The sequence below is a fragment of the Salmo trutta genome, chromosome 8, assembly GCF_901001165.1.
Source record: "Salmo trutta chromosome 8, fSalTru1.1, whole genome shotgun sequence".
NCBI lineage: Eukaryota > Metazoa > Chordata > Actinopteri > Salmoniformes > Salmonidae > Salmo > Salmo trutta.
This window is the reverse complement of record NC_042964.1, coordinates 5,069,587-5,097,468: the sequence shown is the minus strand read 5'-3', so window position 1 is coordinate 5,097,468 and position 27,882 is coordinate 5,069,587.

Here is a 27,882-nt window from a genome sequence, read left to right as displayed (position 1 = left end):
GTCAAAATGAGGCTCAGTAGTGTGTGTGGCCTCCACATGCCTGTATGACCTCCCTACAACGCCTGGGCATGCTCCTGATGAGATGGCGGATGGTCTCCTGAGGGATCTCCTCCCAGACCTGGACTAAAGCATCCGTCAACTCCTGGACAGTCTGTGGTGCAACGTGGCGTTGGTGGATGGAGCGAGACATGATGTCCCAGATGTGCTCAATTGGATTCAGGTCTGGGGAACGGGCGGGCCAGTCCATAGCATCAATGCCTTCCTCTTGCAGGAACTGCTGACACACTCCAGCCACATGAGGTCTAGCATTGTCTTGCATTAGGAGGAACCCAGGGCCAACCGCACCAGCATATGGTCTCACAAGGGGTCTGAGGATCTCATCTCGGTACCTAATGGCAGTCAGGCTACCTCTGGCGAGCACATGGAGGGCTGTGCGGCCCCCCAAAGAAATGCCACCCCACAGCATGACTGACCCACCGCCAAACCGGTCATGCTGGAGGATGTTGCAGGCAGCAGAACGTTCTCCACGGCGTCTCCAGACTCTGTCACGTCTGTCACGTGCTCAGTGTGAACCTTTCATCTGTGAAGAGCACAGGGCGCCAGTGGCGAATTTGCCAATCTTGGTGTTGTCTGGCAAATGCCAAACGTACTGCACGGTGTTGGGCTGTAAACACAACCCCCACCTGTGGACGTCGGGCCCTCATACCACCCTCATGGAGTCTGTTTCTGACCGTTTGAGCAGACACATGCACATTTGTGGCCTGCTGGAGGTCATTTTGCAGGGCTCTGGCAGTGCTCCTCCTGCTCCTCCTTGCACAAAGGCCGAGGTAGCGGTCCTGCTGCTGGGTTGTTGGCCTCCTAAGGCCTCCTCCACATCTCCTGATGTACTGGCCTGTCTCCTGGTAGCGCCTCCATGCTCTGGACACTACGCTGACAGACACAGCAAACCTTCTTGCCACAGCTTGCATTGATATGCCATCCTGGATGAGCTGCACTGCCTGAGCCACTTGTGTGGGTTGTAGACTCCGTCTCATGCTACCACTAGAGTGAAAGAACCGCCAGCATTCAAAAGTGACCAAAACATCAGCCAGGAAGCATAGGAACTGAGAAGTGGTCTGTGGTCTCCACCTGCAGAACCACTCCTTTATTGGGGGTGTCTTGCTTATTGCCTATAATTTCCACCTGTTGTCTATTCCATTTGCACAACAGCATTTCAAATTTATTGTCAATCAGTGTTGCTTCCTAAGTGGACAGTTTGATTTCACAGAAGTGTGATTGACTTGGAGTTACATTGTGTTGTTTAAGTGTTCCCTTTATTTTTTTGACCAGTATATATCAACAAAATGGCGAGGGCACTAGAACTGTCTGCATCACCCGGCCTCTCCCTACTAGAATCTGAAGTCAAATGTTGCTGTTTGCTGATGATCTGGTGCTTCTGTCTCCAACCAAGAAGGGCCTACAGCAGCACCTAGATCTTCTGCACAGATTCTGTCAGATCTGGGCCCTGACAGTATTTCTCAGTAAGACCAAAATAATAGTGTTCCAAAAAAGGTCCAGTTGCCAGGACCACAAATAAATATTTGCATCTAGACACTGTTGCCCTAGAGCACACAAAACTATACATATCTCGGCCTAAACATCAGCGTCACAGGTAAATACCAAATTGAAACTCTGCAAGCAGAATTCTGCAAACATATCCTCTGTGTACAACGTAAAACACCAAATAATGCATTCAGAGCAGAATTAGGCCGATACCCGCTAATTATTAGAGCCGTTAAATTCGACAACCACCTTTGTTATGAAGGTTTGGGATGCGATTCCCAAACCTTCATAACAAAGCCATAACCTACAGAGAGATTAATCTGGAGAAGAGTCCCCTAAGTAAGCCGGTCCTGGAGCTCTGTTCACAAACAAAAACAGACCCCCACAGAGCCACAGGACAGCAACATAATTAGAGCCAACCAAATCATGAGAAAATAAAAACCTAATTACTTGACACATTGGAAAGAATTTACAAACAAACTGAGCAAACTAGAATGCTATTTGGCCCTAAACAGAGAGTACACAGTGGCAGAATACCTGATCACTGTGACTAAGCCAAAATGTATGAACGCTTTGACAATGTACAGACTCAGTGAGCATAGCCTTGCTATTGAGAGAGGTTGCCGTGGGCAGACCTGGCTCTAAAGAGAAGACAGGCTATGTGCACACTGCCAACAAAATGAGGTGGAAACTGAGCAGCACTTCCTAACTTCCTGCCAAATGTACGACTATATTAGAGACACATATTTCCTTCAGATTACACAGACCCACAAAGAATTAAAAAACAAATCCAATTTTGATAAACTCACAAATCTATTGTGTAAAATACCACAGTGTGCGATCACAGCAGCAAGATCAAATCAAATCAAATTGTATTAGTCACATGCGCCGAATACAACAACCTTACAGTGAAATTCTTACTTACGAGCCCCTAACCAACAATGCAGTTTTAAAAATACGGACAAGAATAACAAATAAATGTAACAAGTAATTCAAGAGCATCAGTAAAATAACAATAGCGAGACTATATACAGGGGGGTACCGGTACAGAGTCAATGTTTAGTTGTGGTAATATGTACATGTATTTAGAGTTATTAAAGTGACTATGCATAGATGACAACAACAGAGTAGTAGCAGTGTAAAAGAGGGAGGTGGGGGGGCAATGCAAATAGTCTGGGTAGCCATTTGATTAGGTGTTCAGGAGTCTTATGGCTTGGGGGTAGAAGCTATTTGGAAGCCTCTTGGACCTAGACTTGGCGCTCTGGTATCGCTTGCCGTGCAGTAGCAGAGAGAACAGTCTATGGAGTCTTTCACAATTTTTAGGGCCTTCCTCTGACACCGCCTCGTATAGAGGTCCTGGATGGCAGGAAGCTTGGCCCCAGTGATGTACTGGGCAGTTCGCACTACTCTCTGTAGTGCCTTGCGGTCGGAGGCCGAGCAGTTGCCATACCAGGCAGTGATGCAACCAGTCAGGATGCTCTTGGTGGTGCACCTGTAGAACCTTTTGAGGATCTGAGGACCCATGCCACATTTTTTCAGTCTCCTGAGGGGGAATAGGTATTGTCGTGCTCTCGTCACGACTGTCTTGGTGTGCTTGGACCATGATAGTTTGTTGGTGATGTGGACGCCAAGGAACTTGATGCTCTCAACTTGCTCCACTACTGCCCCGTCGATGAGAATGGGGGCGTGCTCGCTCCTCTTTTTCCTGTAATCCACAATCATCTCCTTTGTCTTGATCATGTTGAGGGAGAGGTTGTTGTCCTGGCACCACACGGCCAGGTCTCTGACCTCCTCTCTATAGGCTGTCTCGTCGTTGTCGGTGATCAGGCCTACCGCTGTTGTGTCATCAGCAAACTTAATGATGGTGTGGGAGTCGTGCCTGGCCGTGCAGTCATGAGTGAACAGGGAGTACTGAGCACGCACCCCTCAGGGGCCCCTGTGTTGAGGATCAGCGTGGCGGATGTGTTGCTACCTACCCTCACCACCTGGGGCGGCTCGTCAGGAAGTCCAGGATCCAGTTGTAGAGGAAGGTGCTTAGTCCCAGGGTCCTTAGCTTATTGATGAGCTTCGAGGGCACTATGGTGTTGAACGCTGAGTTGTAGTCAATGAATAGCATTCTCACATAAGTGTTCCTTTTGTCCGGGTGTTAAATGGCAGTGTGGAGTGCAAAAAAGATTGCGTCATCTGTTGGGGCGGTATGCAAATTGGAGTGGGTCTAGGGTTTCTGGGATAATGGTGTTGATGTGAGCCATTACCAGCCTTTCAAAGCACTTCATGGCTACAGGCGTGAGTGCTACGGGCCGGTAGTCATTTAGGCAGGTTACTTTAGTGTTCTTGGGCACCAACATGCTTAAAACATGTTGGTATTACAGACTTGGAGAGGGAGAGGTTAAAAATGTCAGTGAAGACACTTGCCAGTTGGTCCGCGCATGCTCGCAGTACACATCCTGATAATCCGTTTTGCAGCCTTGTGAATGTTGACCTGTTTAAAGGTTTTACTCACATCGGCTGCGGAGAGCGTGATCACACAGTCTTCCGGAACAGCTGGTGCTCTCATGCATGGTTCAGCGTTTTTTGACTCGAAGCAAGCATAAAAGGAGTTTAGCTCGTCTGGTAGGCTTGTGTCACTGGGCAGCTCTCAGCTGTGCTTCCCTTCGTAGTCTGTAATAGTTTGCAAGCCCTGCCACATCCGACGAGTGTCAGAGCCAGTGTAGTACGATTCGATCTTAGTCCTGTATTGACGCTTTGCCTGTTTGATGCTTCGTCGGAGGTCATAGCGGGATTTCTTATAAGCTTCCGGGTTAGAGTCCCGCTCCTTGAAAGTGGCAGCTCTAGCCTTTAGCTCAGTGTGGATGTTGCCTGTAATCCATGGCTTCTGGTTCGGGTATGTACGTACGGTCACTGTGGGGACGACGTCATCGATGCACTTATTGATGAAGTCAATGACTGATGTGGTGTACTCCTCAATGCCATCGGAGGAATCCCGGAACATATTCCAGTCTGTGCTAGCAAAACAGTCCTGTTCCTTAGCATCTGCTTCATCTGACCACTTTCTTATTGATCTAGTCACCTGTGCTTCCTGCTTCAATTTTTGCTTGTAAGCAGGAGTCAGGAGGATAGAATTATGGTCAGATTTGCCAAATGGAGGGCGAGGGAGAGCTTTGTATGCGTCTCTGTGAGTAAAGGTGAGCCAGAGTTTTTTTTCCTCACATTTAACATGCTGATAGAAATTTGGTAAAACCGATTTAAGTTTCCCTGCATTAAAGTCCCCGGCTACTAAGAGCGCCGCCTCTGGGTGAGCGTTTTCATGTTTGCTTATGGCGAAATACAATTCATTCAATGCTGTCTTAGTGCCAGCCTCTGCCTGTGGTGGTATGTAAACTGCTAAGAAAAATACAATTGAAAACTCTCGAGGTAGATAGTGTGTTCTACAGCTTATCAGTAGATACTCGAGACTTCCTTAGATATCGTGCACCAGCTGTTATTTACAAAAATACATAGTCCGCCGCCCCTTGTCTTACCAGACGCCGCTGTTCTATCCTGCCGGTGCAGCATATAACCAGCCAGCTGTATGTTGATAGTGTCGTAGTTCAGCCACGACTCCGTGAAGCGTAAGATATTACAGTTTTGAATGTCCCGTTGGTAGTTTAATCTTCCGTGTAGGTAGTCTGTCCTGATGTCCAGAAGTTATTTTGGTCATAAGAGATGGTAGCGGCAACACTATGTACAAAATAAGTAAAAAAATATATATTTAGAAACTACGCAAATAAATGAACCTGTTGCCACAAAACAGTGCAACCAGTGAAGAACAAACACAATTGTAAATGCAACCCATATTTATGTTTATTTACTTTAACTATTTACACATCATTACAACATTGTATATAGACATACTATGACATTTGTCTCTTTTCCATTGAAATGTCTCTATTCCTTTGATACTTTTGTGAGTGTAAAGTCTGATTGTTTATTTCACTTTTGTATATTATCTATTTTACTTGCATTGGCAATGAAAACAGACTTTCCCATGCCAATAAAGCCCTTTGAAATGAATTGAATAGAGAAGGGGGAGAGTAATATATCAAAATATAAATCGAGAGAGAGAGAGAGAGAGAGACAGAGAGAGGGAGAAGAGAGAGAGAGAGAGAGAGAGAGAGAGAAAAGGGAGAGAGGGAGAGAGAGAGAGGAAGAGAGAGAGAGAGAGAGAGAGCGAAAAAGGGAGAGAGAGGAAGAGAGAGAGAGAGAGAGAGCGAGAGACTGATAAAACGACAAGTATGACAGGGACAATAAGAATCATTTTTCTGCTTACTTGCTACTTGATCTGATTCTGGTCATAGTTACTACAGTTAGCTTGGCCCTGATGGGGATAGTTATTACAGTGAGCTTGGCCCTGATGGTGATAGTTATTACAGTTAGCTAGGCCCTGATGGTGATAGTTATTACAGTTAGCTAGGCCCTGATGGGCCCTGATGGTGATAGTTATTACAGTTAGCTAGGCTCTGATGGTGATAGTTATTACAGTTAGCTTGGCCCTGATGGTGATAGTTATTACAGTTAGTTAGGCCCTGATGGTGATAATTATTACAGTTAGCTTGGCCCTGATGGTGATAGTTATTACAGTTAGCTAGGCCCTGATGGTGATAATTATTACAGTTAGCTAGGCCCTGATGGTGATAGTTATTACAGATAGCTTGGCCCTGATGGTGATAGTTATTACAGTTAGCTTGGCCCTGATGGTGATAGTTATTACAGTTAGCTTGGCCCTGATGGTGATAGTTATTACAGTTAGCTTGGCCCTGATGGTGATAGTTATTACAGTTAGCTTGGCCCTGATGGTGATAGTTATTACAGTTAGCTAGGCCCTGATGGTGACAGTTATTACAGTTAGCTTGGCCCTGATGGTGATAGTTATTACAGTTAGCTAAGCCCTGATGGGCCCTGATGGTGATAGTTATTACAGTTCGCTAGGCCCTGATGGTGATAGTTATTACAGTTAGCTTGGCCCTGATGGTGATAGTTATTACAGTTAGCTTGGCCCTGATGGGCCCTGATGGTGATAGTTATTACAGTTAGCTAGGCCCTGATTGTGATAGTTATTACAGTTAGCTTGGCCCTGATGGTGATCGTTACCACAGTTAGCTAGGCCCTGATGGTGATAGTTATTACAGTTAGCTTGGCCCTGATTGTGATAGTTATTACAGTTAGCTTGGCCCTGATGGTGATAGTTACTACAGTTAGCTTGGCCCTGATGGTGATAGTTATTACAGTTAGCTAGGCCCTGATGGGCCCTGATGGTGATAGTTATTACAGTTAGCTTGGCCCTGATGGTGATAGTTATTACAGTTAGCTAGGCCCTGATGGTGATAGTTGTTACAGTTAGCTAGGCCCTGATGGTGATAGTTGTTACAATTAGCTTGGCCCTGATGGTGATAGTTACTACAGTTAGCTTGGCCCTGATGGTGATAGTTATTACAGTTAGCTAGGCCCTGATGGGCCCTGATGGTGATAGTTATTACAGTTAGCTTGGCCCTGACGGTGATAGTTATTACAGTTAGCTAGGCCCTGATGGTGATAGATATTATAGTTAGCTTGGCCCTGATGGTGATAGTTATTACAGTTAGCTTGGCCCTGATGGTGATAGTTATTACAGTTAGCTTGGCCCTGTTGATGATAGTTATTACAATTAGTTTGGCCCTGATGGTGATAGTTATTACAGTTAGCTTGGCCCTGATGGTGATAGTTATTACAGTTAGCTTGGCCCTGTTGATGATAGTTATTACAATTAGTTTGGCCCTGATGGTGATAGTTATTACAGTTAGCTAGGCCCTGATGGTGATAGTTATTACAGTTAGCTAGGCCCTGATGGTGATAGTTATTACAGTTAGCTAGGCCCTGATGGTGATAGTTATTACAGTTAGCTTGGCCCTGATGGGCCCTGATGGTGATAGTTATTACAGTTAGCTTGGCCCTGACGGTGATAGTTATTACAGTTAGCTAGGCCCTGATGGTGATAGTTGTTACAGTTAGCTAGGCCCTGATGGTGATAGTTGTTACAGTTAGCTAGGCCCTGATGGTGATAGTTATTACAGTTAGCTTGGCCCTGATGGTGATAGTTACTACAGTTAGCTAGAACCTGATGGGGATAGTTATTACAGTTAGCTAGGCCCTGATGGTGATAGTTATTACAGTTCGCTAGGCCCTGATGGTGATAGTTGCTACAGTTAGCTAGGCCCTGATTGTGATAGTTATTACAGTTAGCTTGGCCCTGATGGTGATAGTTACTACAGTTAGCTAGGCCCTGATTGTGATAGTTACTACAGTTAGCTAGGCCCTGATTGTGATAGTTATTACAGTTAGCTAGGCCCTGATGGTGATAGTTATTACAGTTAGCTTGGCCCTGATGGTTATAGTTACTACATTTAGCTAGGCCCTGATGGTGATAGTTATTACAGTTAGCTTGGCCCTGATGGTGATAGTTATTACAGTTAGCTAGGCCCTGATGGGCCCTGATGGTGATAGTTATTACAGTTAGCTTGGCCCTGATGGTGATAGTTATTACAGTTAGCTAGGCCCTGATGGGCCCTGATGGTGATAATTACTACAGTTAGCTTGGCCCTGATGGTGATAGTTATTACAGTTAGCTAGGCCCTGATGGTGATAGTTATTACAGTTAGCTTGGCCCTGATGGGGATAGTTATTACAGTTAGCTTGGCCCTGATGGTGATAGTTATTACAGTTAGCTAGGCCCTGATGGTGATAATTATTACAGTTAGCTAGGCCCTGATGGTGATAGTTATTACAGATAGCTTGGCCCTGATGGTGATAGTTATTACAGTTAGCTTGGCCCTGATGGTGATAGTTATTACAGTTAGCTTGGCCCTGATGGTGATAGTTATTACAGTTAGCTTGGCCCTGATGGTGATAGTTATTACAGTTAGCTTGGCCCTGATGGTGATAGTTATTACAGTTAGCTAGGCCCTGATGGTGACAGTTATTACAGTTAGCTTGGCCCTGATGGTGATAGTTATTACAGTTAGCTAAGCCATGATGGGCCCTGATGGTGATAGTTATTACAGTTCGCTAGGCCCTGATGGTGATAGTTATTACAGTTAGCTTGGCCCTGATGGTGATAGTTATTACAGTTCGCTTGGCCCTGATGGGCCCTGATGGTGATAGTTATTACAGTTAGCTAGGCCCTGATTGTGATAGTTATTACAGTTAGCTTGGCCCTGATGGTGATCGTTACCACAGTTAGCTAGGCCCTGATGGTGATAGTTATTACAGTTAGCTTGGCCCTGATGGTGATAGTTATTACAGTTAGCTTGGCCCTGATGGTGATAGTTATTACAGTTAGCTAGGCCCTGATGGTGATAGTTGTTACAGTTAGCTAGGCCCTGATGGTGATAGTTGTTACAGTTAGCTTGGCCCTGATGGTGATAGTTACTACAGTTAGCTTGGCCCTGATGGTGATAGTTATTACAGTTAGCTAGGCCCTGATGGGCCCTGATGGTGATAGTTATTACAGTTAGCTTGGCCCTGATGGTGATAGTTATTACATTTAGCTAGGCCCTGATGGTGATAGTTGTTACAGTTAGCTAGGCCCTGATGGTGATAGTTGTTACAGTTAGCTTGGCCCTGATGGTGATAGTTATTACAGTTAGCTTGGCCCTGATGGTGATAGTTATTACAGTTAGCTTGGCCCTGATGGTGATAGTTACTACAGTTAGCTTGGCCCTGACGGTGATAGTTATTACAGTTAGCTAGGCCCTGATGGTGATAGATATTATAGTTAGCTTGGCCCTGATGGTGATAGTTATTACAGTTAGCTTGGCCCTGATGGTGATAGTTATTACAGTTAGCTTGGCCCTGTTGATGATAGTTATTACAATTAGTTTGGCCCTGATGGTGATAGTTATTACAGTTAGCTAGGCCCTGATGGTGATAGTTATTACAGTTAGCTAGGCCCTGATAGTGATAGTTATTACAGTTAGCTAGGCCCTGATGGTGATAGTTATTACAGTTAGCTTGGCCCTGACGGTGATAGTTATTACAGTTAGCTAGGCCCTGATGGTGATAGTTGTTACAGTTAGCTAGGCCCTGATGGTGATAGTTGTTACAGTTAGCTAGGCCCTGATGGTGATAGTTATTACAGTTAGCTTGGCCCTGATGGTGATAGTTACTACAGTTAGCTAGAACCTGATGGTGATAGTTATTACAGTTAGCTAGGCCCTGATGGTGATAGTTATTACAGTTCGCTAGGCCCTGATGGTGATAGTTGCTACAGTTAGCTAGGCCCTGATTGTGATAGTTATTACAGTTAGCTTGGCCCTGATGGTGATAGTTACTACAGTTAGCTAGGCCCTGATTGTGATAGTTACTACAGTTAGCTAGGCCCTGATTGTGATAGTTATTACAGTTAGCTAGGCCCTGATGGTGATAGTTATTACAGTTAGCTTGGCCCTGATGGTGATAGTTACTACATTTAGCTAGGCCCTGATGGTGATAGTTATTACAGTTAGCTTGGCCCTGATGGTGATAGTTATTACAGTTAGATGGGCCCTGATGGTGATAGTTATTACAGTTAGCTTGGCCTTGATGGGCCCTGATGGTGATAGTTATTACAGTTAGCTAGGCCCTGATGATGATAGTTATTACAGTTAGCTTGGCCCTGATGGTGATAGTTATTACAGTTAGCTAGGCCCTGATGGTGATAGTTATTACAGTTAGCTTGGCCCTGATGGGGATAGTTATTACAGTTAGCTTGGCCCTGATGGTGATAGTTATTACAGTTAGTTTGGCCCTGATGGTGATAGTTATTACAGTTAGCTTGGCCCTGATGGTGATAGTTATTACAGTTAGCTAGGCCCTGATAGTGATAGTTATTACAGTTAGCTAGGCCCTGATGGTGATAGTTATTACAGTTATCTTGGCCCTGATGGTGATAGTTATTACAGTTAGCTAGGCCCTGATGGTGATAGTTATTACAGGTAGCTTGGCCCTGATGGTGATAGTTACTACAGGTAGCTTGGCCCTGATGGTGATAGTTACTACAGTTAGCTAGGCCCTGATGGTGATAGTTATTACAGTTAGCTTGGCCCTGATGGTGATAGTTATTACAGTTAGCTAGGCCCTGATGGTGATAGTTATTACAGTTAGCTTGGCCCTGATGGTGATAGTTATTACAGTTAGCTAGGCCCCGATGGGCCCTGATGGTGATAGTTATTACAGTTAGCTTGGCCCTGATGGTGATAGTTATTACAGTTAGCTAGACCCTGATGGTGATAGTTATTACAGTTAGCTAGGCCCTGATGGGCCCTGATGGTGATAGTTATTACAGTTAGCTTGGCCCTGATGGTGATAGTTATTACAGTTAGTTAGGCCCTGATGGTGATAATTATTACAGTTAGCTTGGCCCTGATGGTGATAGTTATTACAGTTAGCTAGGCCCTGATGGTGATAGTTACTACAGTTAGCTTGGCCCTGATTGTGATAGTTATTACAGTTAGCTAGGCCCTGATGGTGATAGTTATTACAGTTAGCTAGGCCCTGATGGTGATAGTTATTACAGTTAGCTTGGCCCTGATGGTGACTGAAATAATGTGTGCGTGTTTGTGTTTGCATCAGGTGACAGATATTTGCGTGTGGGGGCGGCAGCTAGCCTTGCGGTTAAAGCAAATAACGGAAAGGTTGCTAGTTGGAATCCTTGAGCCAACTGGGTGAAATATCTATTTATCTGCCCTTGAGCAAGGCATTTAACCCTAATTGGTCTCGGGTTGCCGTTATTAATGGCCGTGACCTAACGCTCAAGGATAGTGGGATATGCTGAAAGCACATTCCCATTTCACACTTGTGTGAAACAGGACAAACATAAGTACCCTCTATTTGATGTGTTTTATTATTTTTAGGCTGTAAACAATGGTTTCTCTATAGAATTAACATCCAAATTATGAGTGGATCCCTTGTGACGTGCTTATTTGATCTTATAAGAAAACACATCTTCCTTCCATCAATTGGTTCCCTTGTCACCCCAGATAACTACCTTAGCAATGAAAATATACTCATTTCTCCAAGGGGCAGCAGGAGCAGAGGGTGGGGGAGGGGAGGTTTTCGCAATATGTAACTCTGGTCACCAAGGAGAGATGGCTCCTCAGTCTAAGAATACGTTACCATGACATCAGCCGCTAGGAACTTTGACTGAATTGAAATCAACAATATGTGTCATGTGTCAAAATAACTTTCATGGAAATAAATGAGACTGTGAAAGTTAATGGATACTAATGACTGCTACAGCAAATGGTGACCCCGCCCCCTCCCCTCCCCCCCCCCCCCACACACACACACACACACACACACACACACACACACACACACACACACACACACACACACAGAGAGAGAGAGAGACCCACCTGTCAATCATCTGTTGCTTTACAACATAGAGATGCTACTATACAGTCTGATGCTGTTTGATGAGAACCTGTGATTCACAGGTCCAAATGTTGTGTGTGTCATCTAACGAGCTATTCTCAAGGAAGCATACACAAGCATGCACGTACACACACACACACACACACACACACACACACACACACACACACACACACACACACACACACACACACACACACACACACACACACACAAACACCTATCTAGCCTGTTTTACACACATACCCACACACAGACACACACACACACACACAAACATACACATAAACAAACCCATAGATATACGCCCACCCAATCTACTCTGGACACACACACACATACACACACACACACACACACACACACACACACACTGCTTGCGTGTTCCCTGGAGAACAATAAGATAAATACCTGAGGCACTGGACTGGCCTCTGAATAAGTGATGTCGTCATGGCAACAGTAGCTTTCTTATCATTTAGAATCTAAATGACTCTCAGTGAAAACCAATCGTAGGACTCCTATCGAACCGAGACTGAAGCAGCAGCCAATGACCAACAATCCCATCGTCCACCCTTTAGTCCCTCAGAGCCTTTCACATACTGTACACGTACTGTAGGGAACCACAAAGCCTCGTCTGTTTTATCAGAGGTACAGGCCTGTACACGTACTGTAGGGAACCACAAAGCCTCGTCTGTTTTATCAGAGGTACAGGCCTATACACGTACTGTAGGGAACCACAAAGCCTCGTCTGTTTTATCAGAGGTACAGGCCTGTACACGTACTGTAGGGAACCACAAAGCCTCGTCTGTTTTATCAGAGGTACAGGCCTATACACGTACTGTAGGGAACCACAAAGCCTCGTCTGTTTTATCAGAGGTACAGGCCTATACACGTACTGTAGGGAACCACAAAGCCTCGTCTGTTTTATCAGAGACACCGGCCTTTACACTTTCATATACACACGCAGTCTAATGGTGGCCAGATCATATCTGTTTACAACTGCTTTGGCACTGTACAGGACCCCAAGGCTTTTTGTATAATTATTGTATAATTCATTCCACCTTTAAGTAAAAATCCCTTGTTTTCATAATTTGGTTGCTTGGTTCAGGGTAATTTTAACATTGTTTTACAATTTCCTCCAACCCTACCAGCTGTGACAAAACATCATGTTTCCTCCAACCCTACCAGCTATGACAAAACATCATGTTTCCTCCAACCCTACCAGCTGTGACAGAACATCATGTTTCCTCCAACCCTACCAGCTATGACAAAACATCATGTTTCCTCCAACCCTACCAGCTGTGACAGAACATCATGTTTCCTCCAACCCTACCAGCTATGACAAAACATCATGTTTCCTTCAACCCTACCAGCTATGACAAAACATCATGTACCTAGCAACATGTCATTCATTACGTTACACATGTCAATCTTGTCAACGTTTAGCCAACAAATAGTAATGAAAATGATGCTAGTTTGAATTGTTGGACATTAATGCTCAAGACATTATAAAGAATGTACAGCTGGTGGAAAAAACAACTTTCACCCCTAAAAAAACAAACATTTGCAATATAACGAGCTTTAACCAGAATAGAAAGAGGAGTGGGAGGCCCCGGTGCACAACTGAGCCAGAGGACTACATTAGAGTGTCTAGTTTGAGAAACAGACGCCTCACAAGTCCTCAACTGGCAGCTTCATTAAATAGTACCCACAAAACACCAGTCTCAACGTCAACAGTGAAGAGGCGACTCCGGGATTCTTGTCTTCTAGGCAGAGCTTCTCTGTTCAGGGTCTGTGTTCGTTTGCTCATCTTAATCTTTTATTTTTATTGGCCAGTCTGAGATATGGCTTTTTCTTTTCAATTCTGCCTAGAAGGCCAGAATCCCGGAGTCGCCTCTTCACTGTTGACATTAGGATTGGTGTTTTGCGGGTACTACTTAATGAAGTTGCCAGTTTTCAGCTGTGCTAACATAATTGCAAAAGGGTTTTCTAATGATCATTTAGCCTTTTAAAATGACAAACTTGGATTAGCTAACACAACGTGCCATTGGAACACAGGAGTGATGCTTGCTGATAATGCGCCTCTTTCACGCCTATGCAGACATTACGTTTAAAAAATCAGCCATTTCCAGCTACAATAGTCATTGACAACATTAACAATGTTTACACTGTATTTCTGATCAATTTGATGTTATTTTAATGGATAATTTTTTTTATTTTCTTTCAAAAAACAGGACATTTCAAAGTGACCCCAATCTATTGAACGGTAGTGTTAGTATTCACACCCCTGAGTCAATACTTTGTAGAAGCTCCTTTGGCAGAGATTAGACACAATGTAAGTGTCTAAGACCTTTCTGCACCTGGATTGTGACCATTATTCATTTTTTTATTCTTCAAGCTCTTTCAAAATAGTTGTGGATCATTGTAGATTTGGCCTTGGGTTTTAGGTGAATTAATATCCCAGTGTCTGGTGGAAAGCAGACTGAACCACGTTTTCCTCTAGGATTTTGCCTGTGCTTAGCTCCATTACATTTCCTTTTTATCCTGAAAAACTCCTCAGTCCTTAATGATTACAACGAAACCCCTAACATGATGCAGCCACCACTATGCTTGAAAATATGGAGAGTGGTACTCAGTTATGTGTTGTATTGGATTTGCCCCCAACATACCGGGCCTTCAGAAAGTACTGATAACCTTTGACTTATTCCTCATTTTTTTGTGTTACGGCCTGAATTCAAAATGGGTTAAAAATATTATTTTTTCTACCCATGTACACACAATACCCCATAATGACAAATATGGTAATTTATTGAAAATGAAACACAAAAATAAGTAATTTACATAGGTATTAACATCCCTTTGCTATGACACTCCAAATTGATCTCAGGTGCGTTTCATTTCCTTTGATCATCCTTGAGACGTCACTGCAACTTGATTGGACTCCACCTGTGGCCAATTAAAATGTTTGGACATGATTTAGAAAGAAACACAGCTGTCTATATAAGGTCCCACAGTTGACAGTGAATGTCAGAAACTATACAATGAAGTCCAAGGAACTGTCTGTAGATCTCTGAAATAGAATTGTGATGAAGCATATATCTGTGGAAGGGTATAAAACTATTTCTAGAGTGTTGAAAGTTTCCAAGAGCACTGTAGTCTCAATCATTTGGAAATGGAAAAAATATTAAACTACCCAGACTCTGATTAGAGCTGGCCGTCTGACCAAACAGAGCAACCAGGGAAAAATGACCTTTGTCAGGGAGGTGACCAAGAACCCAATGACCACTCTGACAGAACTACAGAGTTCCTTGGCTGAGATGGGAGAACCTGCCAAAAGGACAACATTCTCTACAGGACACCAATCTGGACTTTATGGGAAAGTGGCCAGACGGAAGCCACTACTGAGAAAAAGGCACATGACAGCACACCTGGATTTTGTAAAAATGCATGTGAAAGACTGAGCGCATGAGGCAAAAATTTAACTCTTGCAAAATGCTATGTCTGGAGAAAACCAGGCACAGCCCATCACCCATCTAACACCATCCCTACTGTGAAGCATGGTGATGGCAGCATCAAGTTATGGGAATGCTTTTCAGTGGTATGGACTGGAAGACTGATAAAGATAGAGGGAACAATGAATGGAGCCAAATACAGGCAGATCCTTGATGAGAACCTGCTTCAGAGGGCAGACAAACTTAAACTCAGGCAAAGTTTTATGTTCCAACAGGATAATAACCCCAAGCATACAGCCAAAGTAACGCTGGAATGGCTAAAGAACAAGAATGTGAAAGTGGCCAAAGAGTTGAATCCCATTCAAAATCTGTGGAAAGACTTGAAGATTGCTGTTCACTGGCATTCCTTATCTAACTCAACAGAGTTTGAGAAAATCTACAAATGGGAAGAATGGGAGAAGATTCCCAAATCCAGTTGTGCAAAGCTGATACAGACATACCCAAGACGACTCAAAATTATAATCGCCGCCAAACGTGTTTCTCCAAAGTATTGACTCAGGGGTGTGAATACTTATGAGGAATTGTGTATAAATGGGTGAGCATCATTTTTCTGTCATGCTGTAACACAACAAAATGTGGAGTAAGTCAAAGGGTATGAATACTTTCTGAAGGATCTGTAACATTTTGTATTCAGGACAGTATTACATTAGTTTAGTCTTTTGCAAACAGGATGCATGTTTTGGAATATTAATGATGTTGATCCATCCTCAGTTTTTTCCTATCACAGCCATTAAACTCACCATTGGCCTCATGCTGAAATCCCTGAGTGGTTTCCTTCCTCTCCGGCAACTGAGTTAGGAAGGACGCCTGTATCTTTGTAGGGATTGGGTGTACTGATGCAACATCCAAAGCATAATTAATATCTTCACCATGCTCAAAGGGATACTAAATGTCTGCTTCATTTTTCCCAATCTACCAATAGGTGTCCTTCTTTGCGAGGCACTGCAAACCCTCCCTGGTCTTTGTGGTTGAATCTGTGTTTGAAATTCACTGCTCGACTGAGGGACCTTACAGATAATTGTATGTGTGGGGTACTGAGATGAGGTAGTCATTAAAAAATCATGTTAAACACTATTATTACACACAGAGTGAGTCCGTGCAACTTATTATGTGACTTGTTAAGCACATTTTTACTCCTGAACAATTTCATATAAAAAAAGTACACTTTGACATTATTGGATATTGTGTGTAGGCCAGTGACAAACAAATCACAATTTTATCCATTTTAAATTCAAGATGTAACACAACAAAATGTGGAAAAAGTTAAGGGGTGTGAATATTTTCTGAAGGCACTGAATTTGTCTGTGTCACGCCCTGACCTTAGAGATGTTTATTTGTGATGTGTGATGTGGGGTGGGCAATCTAGTTGTTCTATTTCTTTGTTTTGGCTGAGTGTGGTTTCCAATCAGAGGCAGCTGTCCATCGTTGTCTCTGATTGGGAACCATACTTAGGCAGCCCTTTTTCCCTCCTTGAGTTGTGGGATCTTGTTTTTGTGTAGCTGCATTTGAGCAGCCCCAGAACGTCACGTTTCTTTCTGTTTTCACCTGTTTATTCGGTTCGGTTTCACTAATAAAGTATGTGGAATTACCGGCATGCTGCGCCTTGGCTGATCTATGACAGGGAGTTTGAGGACAGTGAACGTGACAGTCTGAAACATTGTTTGGAGAAATTCAAGGTGTTACAATTGCCTCGTCTTTCCCCTCCAGCTCCATTCTCCTCCATAACTCATCCTTATGGCTCCAGACAACGCAACAGCGTTCTAGGGAAGCACGTCCAGTGGAGCAAAGCAGGAACAAAGGAAATTCCCACCCAGACCAGCTGGGAAGTTCTCAGTAGAAGAATGAAAGAACAAAAAGGTGTTTTAAGGTTCTAAGCAGAATGAGGCGGATTGATTGAAGCTTATACACATAATAGATCTAGAATGTAATGAGTGAGCTGGTCAGATACAAACATTTAATCCGAATCAACAAACTGATATAGTCCAAGTTCAACCAATGTCATGGGACCATTGATATAAGCATGATCTTGTTTATAGACCTGCATATAGCAAATACTTCATAATACAGTATGTTTACTGTTTGAGAACTTGGGGGTGCATCTGTGGGGTGTTGAGTTGTTAGAGTGTGCGTGTGAGTCGTGACAAATACTGAGAGGGACAACTGAGAGAGGAAGTGAGATGATTAAGGGAAATGAGTTTGTCAGAGCCTATCACTTCATTTGGGTTTATTTCTTTTCCTGAAGCGCCGGTGGGCTTGTGAGGCTCATTTAGCTGATGAACACATCACACAACTGTTGTGTGGTCTGCAGTAGTAGGCTACACTAGGCTAGTAAGTGTATAGGAATATTCTATTTCGTTTTAACATGCTAGGCTAGGTATGCCAGACTATGGGGTGAGAGAGAGCGGGGATTTGCAGTGATTCAGCTTGCTATGCTATGCTAAAATAGAGTATACAGTGAAGGAGTGGGATTTCTGCTGTGTAGATTTAGACTGCTCCGCTAGGCTATTTGGTGAGGGATCTGCTCTGTAGATTTAGCGTGCTAGGCTAAGCAATGTGGTGAGAGAGTAGGAATCTGCTATGTAGATTTAGCTTGCTAGGTTTGTGTGTATCTATCAGGCTGCCAGCCAAGTGCTAGCTTGCACTATCCTGAGGGAGCTCATTAGCTAGCCTCATCCTCGGTGGTCCTCCTCTGATTGACTGGGAACACAAAGAGAGAAACAAGAGCTTGTCATTCCTCCTCCCACAGATAATTCCTTTACCCATTTTCCCTTTTCTCTCTCTCTCTCTGTCTCTCTCTGTCACGACTCAGTCTGACCGTCTGAGTATGAAACGGAGGAGTACAAAGCACTGGATGTCTTCCGACTAGCTTGGAAAGACTGTACTGTGCAATATGAGGAGAATAAGAACAATCCAACATTTACTGTTGACACTGTTGCAAAACAATCTAAAAAGCAGCATTCCCCAAGAAATGATGGCTTTCACCTCAGCAGTGATGAATTCATGAACTTCTTAGATGAAAAGATCACCATCATTAGAAGGCAAATGATGGACTCCTCCTTGAATCTGTTTATTTCTCCACATCTTAGTTGTCCTGAGTCTGCACAGAACTTCCAGGACCTACGATCAATGCAGACACTCAAGTTTCTAGACACATTCATGAATATAGTCATGGCCTCCAAACCTTCAAATCAAATTTTATTGGTCACATACACGTGTTTAGCAGATGCTATTTCGGGTGTAGCGAAATGCTACACCTGCAATATCAAGCTGCATACTGGACCCTATTCCAACTAAACTACTGAAATAGCTACTTCCTGTACTTGGCCCTCCTATGTTGAACATAATAAATGGCTCCCTATCCTACAGATGTGTACCAAACTCACTGAAAGTGGCAGTAATTAAGCCTCTCTTGAAAAACCCAAACCTTGACCTGGATTTTTTTTTTTTAATATTGTCTTTTATTGAATCTCTCATTCCTCTCAAATTTTGGTGGAAAAAGTTGTTGTGCAGCAACTCACCGCCTTCCTGAATACAAATAATTTGTACAAAACACTTCAGTCTGGTTTTAGACCCATCATTGCACTGAGACTGCACTCGAGAAGGTGGCAAATTACCTTTAAATGGCATCAGACCAAGGCTCTGCATCTGTCCTTGTGCTCCTAGACCTTAGTGCTGCTTTTGACACCATCGATCACCACATTCTTTTGGAGAGATTGGAAACCCTAATTGTTCTACACGCACAAGTTCTTGCCTGGTTTAGATCTTATGTCAGAAAGATATCCATTCATCTCTGTGGATGGTTTGTCCTCTGACAAATCAATTGTACGTTTCGGTGTTCCTCAAGGTTCCGTATTAGGACCACTATTGTTTTCACTATGTATTCTACCTCTTGGTGATGTCATTCAAAAACACAATGTCAACATTCACTACTATGTGGACGACACACAGCTGTACATTTGATTAAACATGGTGAAGCACCCAAAAATTACCTACCCTGGAGGGCTGTGTTTCAGACATAAGGAAATGGATGGCGGCAAATGTTTCACTTTTAAACTCGGACAAAACAGAGATGCTAGTTCTAGGTCCCAAGAAACAAGGAGATCTGCTGTTTGATCTGACAATTAATCTTGATGGTTGTAAAGTTGTCTCAAATAAAACTGTGAAGGACCTCAGCGTTACTCTGGATCCTGATCTCTCTTTTGATGAACATATCAAGAATATTTAAAGGACAGCTTTTTTCCATCTTCGTAACATTGCAAAAATCTAAACCTTTTTGTCCAAAAATGGAGAAAACTGAATCCATGCTTTTGACACTTCTAGATTAGACTACTGCAATGCTCTACTGTCTGACTGCCCAGATAAAGCACTAAATAAACTTCAGTTAGGGCTAAACACGGCTGCTAGACTCTCTACACTGGCTTGCTGTTAAGGCTACGGCTGATTTCAAGGTTTTACTGCTAACCTACAAAGAATTACATGGGCTTGCTCCTACCTATCTCTCCGATTTGGTCCTGCTGTACATACCTACACATACGCTACGTTCACAAGACTCAGGCCTCCTTATTGTCCCTTGAATTTCTAAGCAAACAGTTGGAGGCAGGGCTTTCTCTTATAGAGCTCCATTTTTATGGAATGGTCTGCCCACCCATGAGAGACGCAGACTCGGTCTCAACCTTTAAGTCTTTACTGAAGCCTCATCTCTTCAGTGGGTCCTATGATTGAGTGTAGTCTGGCCCAGGGGTGAGAATGTGAACGGCAAGGCACTGGAGTGACGAACCGCCCTTGCTGTCTGTGCCTGGCTGGCTCCCCTCTCTCCACTGGGATTCTCTGCCTCTGACCCTATTACGTTGGCTGAGTCACTGGCTTACTAGTGCTCGTCCATGCCGTCCCTAAGAGGGGTGAGTCACTTGAGTGGGTTGAGTCACAGACGTAATCTTCCTGTCCGGTTATGCACCCCCTTGGGCTCGTGCGGTGGAGAAGATCTTTGTGGGCTATAAATCAGCCTTGTGGTGGTCTGTTGATAACCCTCTAGTGGTGTGGGGGCTGTGCTTTGGCAGAGTCTGTTATGTCCTGCCTGGTTGGTCTTGTCCAGGGGTATCGTCAGACGGGGCCACAATGTCCCCCGGCTCCCCCTGTCTCAGCCTCCAGTATCTATGCTGCAATAGTCTATGTGCCGGGGGTCAGTCTGTTATATCATTTGTATGTGTATTTATTATGGATCCTCATGCCAAGGCAACAGCTACTCTTCCTGGAGTCCAGCAAAATTAAGGCAGTTTATACAATTTAAAAAACATTACAATACATTCACAGATTTCCCAACACCCTACTCCACAACTACCACATATCTACAGTACTAAATCCATGTATAGGGCATATGTTATCGTGTGTGTGTTTATGCATATGTCTGTGTTGCTTCACAGTCCCCGCTCTTCCATTAGGTTATTTTTTTTCATCTGATTTTTAAATGCCATTTTACTGCTTGCGTGAGTTACTTGATGTGGAATAGAGTTCCATGTAGTCACGGCTCTATGTAGTACTGTGCGCCTTCCATAGTCTGTTCTGGACTTGGGGACTGTGAAGAGACCTCTTGTGGCATGTCTTGTGGGGTATGCATGGGTGTCCGAGCTGTGAGCCAGTAGTTCAAACAGACATTTTGGTGATGAAGTCAATCTATCCTCCACTTTTAGCCAAGAGAGATTGACATGCATATTATTAATATTAGATCTCTGTGTACATCCTAAGTTTTCTAATCTTGTCAATGAAAAAAATCATTAATGTTGTTGACACCGGACGTGCAACCTTGTCCCGGACCTGCTGTTTTCAACTCTCTCTCTCTCTCTCTACCGCACCTGCTGTCTTGACCTCTGAGTGCTCGGCTATGAAAATCCAACTGACATTTACTCCTGATGTACTGACCTGTTGCACCCTCAACAACCACTGTGATTATTATTTGACCCTGCTGGTCATCTATGAACGTTTGAACATCTTTGAAGAACAATCTGGACTTATTGGCCATGTATTCTCAATCTCCACCTGGCACAGCCAGAAGAGGACTGGCCACGCCTCACAGCCTTGTTCCCCTTTATGTTTCTTCCTAAATTCCTGCTTTTCTAGGGAGTTTTCCTAGCCACCATGCTTCTACATCTGCATTGCTTGCTGTTTGGGGTTTTAGGCTGGGTTTCTGTACAGCACTTTGTGACTTCTGTTGATGTAAAAAGGGTTTTATAAATCCATTTGATTGATTGATTGATTGATTGATCGCGCAAACAGAGCTATCCACTCACGTCCGGCAATACCTCACAAACAACAATTTTTCCAAGGGGTTTGTGCTGTGTGTATGTGTATGTGTATGTCATTTAATTGACCAGCTTTTCAAACGTAATAATGGGCTTTATACAAACTCTCAAATTGGACTGAAAACAAAGTTATTTTCCCGAGCAGCCTTCACACTCTTCCTTTTAATTCTGTTCACTTTCCCATGAATTGGAACTCAACAATAAAGGTGTTCAACTAGACGTCTGGTCTCTCACTATTTCCATCTGACAGCAATCGAAAACTGTTACGTCAGAAGCCACACACACACCTGAAAGAAAAAGAAATAAACGTGAACATCCCCTTTGAACATCTATACAGTCTCCATCGATCGGCTTTTTTGCGATACAAAGCAAACTTTAATTCGAAAATGATGTTGATGTCACAAAGGTGAGACTGGAGAGCCGGGTTATTAAGACCAACTACAGTTGTAAAGATAACAGTTGAGTGTATTTCCATGGGGGAATGGTGAGGCCCATATATACCCTTCTGTTACAGTCTGCTGGCTTCGTTAGGATAGACTTAAACACACCTGCAGCTGGGGAGGTGAAAAGGTTTTTATGACTGGTAATCAACGATAGGCGCTTGGGAGCAGCACAGGAAAAGGTTTAAAAAAAAGACAGAAAATAAATGTGTGTGTAAAAAAACTACATAAAAGACAGGAAAAAAATTCATTTGTCTGAATGATGTGTGTGTTGATGCAAATAACTCAACATCGGAGCTCCTGAGCAAATCTCTCAGAACTCAAAGAAATCTTCTGTTGAATCTGACAATTCATCTTGATGGTTGTACAGTCGTCTCAAATAAAACTGTGAAGGACCTCGGCGTTACTCTGGACCCTGATCTCTCTTTTGAAGAACATATCAAGACTGTTTCAAGGACAGCTTTTTTCCATCTTCGTAACATTGCAAAAATCTGAAATTTCTGTCCAAAAATTATGCAGAAAAATGAATCCATGCTTTTGTTACTTCTAGGTTGGACTACTGCAATGCGCTACTTTCCGGCTACCCGGATAAAGCACTAAATAAACTTCAGTTAGTGCTAAATACGGCTGCTAGAATCCTGACTAGAACCAAAAAATTTGCCCATATTACTCCAGTGCAAGCCTCCCTACACTGGCTTCCTGTTAAGAAAAGGGCTGATTTCAAGGTTTACTGCTAACCTACAAAGCATTACATGGGCTTGCTCCTACCTATCTTTCCGATTTGGTCCTGCCGTACATACCTACACGTACGCTACGGTCACAAGACGCAGGCCTCCTAATTGTTCCTAGAATTTCTAAGCAAACAGCTGGAGGCAGGGCTTTCTCCTATAGAGCTCCATTTTTATGGAATGGTCTGCCTACCCATGTGGGAGATGCAGACTTGGTCTCAACCTTTAAGTCTTTACTGAAGACTCATCTCTTCAGTAGGTTCTATGATTGAGTGTAGTCTGGCCCAGGAGTGTGAAGGTGAACGGAAAGGCTCTGGAGCCACGAACCGCCCTTGCTGTCTCTGCCTGGCCGGTTCCCCTCTCTCCCCTGGGATTCTCTGCCTCTAACCCTATTACAGGGGCTGAGTCACTGGCTTATTGGTGTTCTTCCATGCCGTCCCTAAGAGGGGTGCGTCACTTGAGTGGGTTGAGTCACTGACGTGGTCTTCCTGTCTGGGTTGGCGCTCCCTCTTGGGTTGTGCCGTAGCGGAGATCTTTGTGGGCTATACTCGGCCTTGTCTCAGGATGGTAAGTTGGTGGTTGAAGAAATCCCTCTAGTGGTGTGGGGGCTGTGCTTTGGCAAAGTGGGTGGGGTTATATCCTGCCTGTTTGGCCCTGTCCGGGGGTATCATCGGATGGGGCCACAGTGTCTCCTGATCCCTCCTGTCTCAGCCTCCAGTATTTATGCTGCAGTAGTTTATGTGTCGGGAGCTAGGGTCAGTCTGTTATATCTGGAGTATTTCTCCTGAGAAATATCTGGAGTATTTCTCCTGTCTTATCCAGTGTCCTGTGTGAATTTAAGTATGCTCTCTCTAATTCTCTCTTTCTCTCTTTCTCTCTTTCTCTCTTTCTTTCTTTCTCTCTCTCGGAGGACCTGAGCCCTAGGACCATGCCTCAGGACTACCTGACATGATGACTCCTTGCTGTCCCCAGTCCACCTGGCCGTGCTGCTGCTCCAGTTTCAACTGTTCTGCCTGCGGCTATGGAACACCGACCTGTTCATCGGACGTGCTACCTGTCCCCGACCTGCTGTTTTCAACTCTCTAGAGACAGCAGGAGCGGTAGAGATACTCTCAATGATCGGCTATGAAAAGCCAACTGACATTTACTCTTGAGGTGCTGACTTGTTGCACCCTCGACAACTACTGTGATTATTATTATTTGACCATGCTGGTAATTTATGAACATTTGAACATCTTGGCCATGTTCTGTTATAATCTCCACCCGGCACAGCCAGAAGAGGACTGGCCACCCCTCATAGCCTGGTTCCTCTCTAGGTTTCTTCCTAGGTTTTGGCCTTTCTAGGGAGTTTTTCCTAGCCACCGTGCTTCTACACCTGCATTGCTTGCTGTTTGGGGTTTTAGGCTGGGTTTCTGTACAGCACTTTCAGATATCAGCTGATGTAAGAAGGGCTATATAAATACATTTGATTTGATTTAGTTCTTGGAATGCCGTACACCTGATCAAAGAACCATACGGAGCAGGATTGGTAGCCTGATCAAAGAACCATACAGAGCCAGGATTGGTAGTAAGGAAAATGGCACTGCGTTCCTCTCATCGCACAAAGCTTTTGATCATTAAATCATATGATTTATCTACGAGTGCATCTATCCCAGATTATTCTATTCAGATATATTATTAATAAAAGGGTTTGTGAATCACTTTCTAGTTGGTTGGTGACTCCGATGCGGTGTCGGGGAATGGCTGTGGCTTTCTGTTCGACTGGAGATATTTACTCAGGGTTTTCAAAATCATACAGATTGTAATGTCCCAGTTGTCATGGTCCCCAATGCAATGGTTAGCTTGTTTGCACCAAAATGTTTTCCTTCTTCATTGTCTATTCTTTTTGATGTTCCAATGCCCACAAAATGTGTACACCTATAAACATAGGAATTCACAGTCCACTTGGTTCTAATACAGTTTGAAATATTGTAACATTGCAAGAGTTGGATTTTGAACTGAAGCAGGGAGAATCACCACGGGGTTGTATAGTGAAAAAGGAATATTCTGAAACAAACTGTTTCTACCTCTAATGATGACAACAAAGCCTGAGCTTCAGGACCTGTGTGATGTTCAGTTATAGAGAGAGAGCGATAAAGAGAGAGATCTGCTTTGATGTAGAGACACATGAAAGAGTCTCTCCCCACCAGGGTGGGTGTCCCTGTGCCATACCTCAGGACAGCAATCAGTAGAAATCTCTCTCTCTCTCTCTCTCTCTCTCTCTCTCTCTCTCTCTCTCTCTCTCTCTCTCTCTCTCTCTCTCTCTCTCTCTCTCTCTCTCTCCTCTCTCCTCTCTCCTCTCTCTCTCTCACTCTCTCTCTCTCTCTCATATATTTAAGGGCATACATTTCCAAAACAAGGGGAATAGATAATAAACAAAAGTGAAATAAACAACACAAATGTTTATAGTAAACATTACACTCACAAAAGTTCCAAAAGAATAAAGACATTTCAAATGTAATACTATGTGCAAATAGTTAAAGTACAAAAGGGAAATAAATATACATAAATATGGGTTGTATTTACAATTGTGCTGGTTCTTCACTGTTTGCCCTTTTCTTGTGGCAACAGGTCACAAATCTTGTTGCTGTGATGGCACACTGTGGTATTTCACCCAGTAGATATGGGAGTTTATTTTCTAATTCTTTGTGGGACTGTGTAATCTGAGGGACATATGTATCTCTAAAATGGTCATAAATTTGATATGAGTTTAGAAAGTGCAACTAAGTTTTCACCTCATTTTGTGGGAACCCCCTCTCTGGCGGTCTAGGTTGCCAGACTGCTCATCATTACACACACCTGTCACCATCGTCACACGCACCAGCGTGTTATCGGACTCCCCTATATCTGTAACTTCCTCAGTTTCATTCCCGTCTCTGCATTGATGTTGTTTTGTTTCTCTTATCCAGACACTGTTCTTGTTTAGTTTCATGTGTATTTATTATAAAATCATCACCCTGTACTTGCTTCCCGTCTCCCAGAGTCTGTGGTTACAGAACCGTTACACAGTGTTGCACATAGCCAGTCTTCTCTTGAAGGCCAGGTCTGCCTACGGCGGCATTTCTCAATAGCAAGGCTATGGTTACTGAGTCTATACATAGTCAAAGCTTTCCTTAAGTTTGGGTCAGTCACAGTGTTCAGGTATTCTACCACTGTGTACTCTCTGTTTAGGGCCAAATAGCATTCTAGTTTGCTCAGTTTTTTTGTTAATTCTTTCCAATGTGTCAAGTAATTATCTTTTTGTTTTCTCATGATTTGGTTGGGTCTAATTGTGTTGCTGTCCTGGGGCTCTGTGGGGGTCTGTTTGTGTTTGTTATGGCATAGACTGCTTTTCTTGCCTTGTCTCTCAGATCGTTTACAGCTTTGTGGAAGTTACTTGTGGCGCTGATGTTTAGGCCGAGGTACGTATAGTGTTTTTTGTGCTCTAGGACAATGGTGTCGAGATGTCATTTGTCTTTGTGGTCCTGGCAACTGGACCTTTTTTGGAACACCATTATTTTTGTCTGACTAAGATTAACAGTCAGGGCCCAGGTCTGACACAATCTGTGCTGAAGATCTAGGTGCTGCTGTAGGCCCTCCTTGGTTGGGGACAGAAGCACCAGATCATCAGTAGACATTTTACTTCAGATTCTAGTAGGGTGCTGCAGACTGTTCTAGTGCCATCGCCAAGTCATTGATATATTTGTTAAAGAGGGTGGGGCTTACACTGCATCCCTCTCTCCTACTCCAGCCCTGTGGAAAGAAATCTGTGTTTCTGCCAATTTTAAACACACACTTGTTGTTTGTGTACATGTAAACTATAACGTCCTGTTTTCCCCCAACACCAATTTCCATAAATTTATATAGCAGACCCTCATGCCAAATTGAGTAAAAAGCTTTTTTGATTTCAACAAAGCTTGAGAAGACTTTGCTTTCATTTTGGTTTGTTTGTTTGTCAATTAGGGTGTGCAGGATGAATACGTGGTATTCATGATAATGCAGAGAATTTTCTAAGGTTGCTGTTGAAGCAAATCCCAAGGTAGTTATTGGGCTCAAATGTGTCCCCACTTTTGTGGATTGGGGTGATATGTCATTGGATCCAAATATTGGGGAAGATGCCAGAGCTGAGGATTTCGTTAAAGAGTTTTAGCATAGCAAATTGGAATTTATGGTCTGTTTATTTTATCATTTAATTTAGGATTCCATCAACACCACAGGCCTTTTTGGGTTGGAGGGTTTGTATTTTGTCCTGTAGTTCATACAATGTAATTGCAGAATCCAGTGGGTTCTGCTAGTCTTTAATAGCTCACTCTGAGATGTTTTATTGATCATGTATATGTTTTGGAGGTTTGTTCTTTGTTATATTTGTTACAATTATATTGGTTAAAGGGACAAAAATATTGGAGAAGTGGATAGATAACTCTTCATGTTGTCGTTTGTTTAGTGTTATCCAGAAGTGGTTAGATTCTATGGATTCTTCATTTTCAATGAGCTGATTTCTGACGTGCTGTTCCTTCTTTTTCCGTAGTGTATTTCTGTATTGTTTTAGTGATTCACCATAGTGAAGGCGTAGACTCAGGTTTTCTGGGTCACTATGTTTTTAGTTGGATAGGTTCCTCAATTCCTTTTTTAGGTTTTTGCGTTCTTCGTCAAACCGTTTGTCATTGTTGTTAATTTTCTTAGGTTGTCTGGTTGAAATTGTTTGATTTGATAGAGAAGCTGAGCGTTCAAATATACAGTTTAGGTTTTCTTCTGCCAATTTTACACTTTTACTCTTGCAGGCTCAGTTGGTAGAGTATGGCACTTGCAACACCACAGTTGTGGGTTTGATTCCCACGGTGGACCATTACATAATGCATGCACTCACTTCTGTAAGTCTCTCTGAATAAGAGTGTTTGCTAAATTATTAAAATGTAAA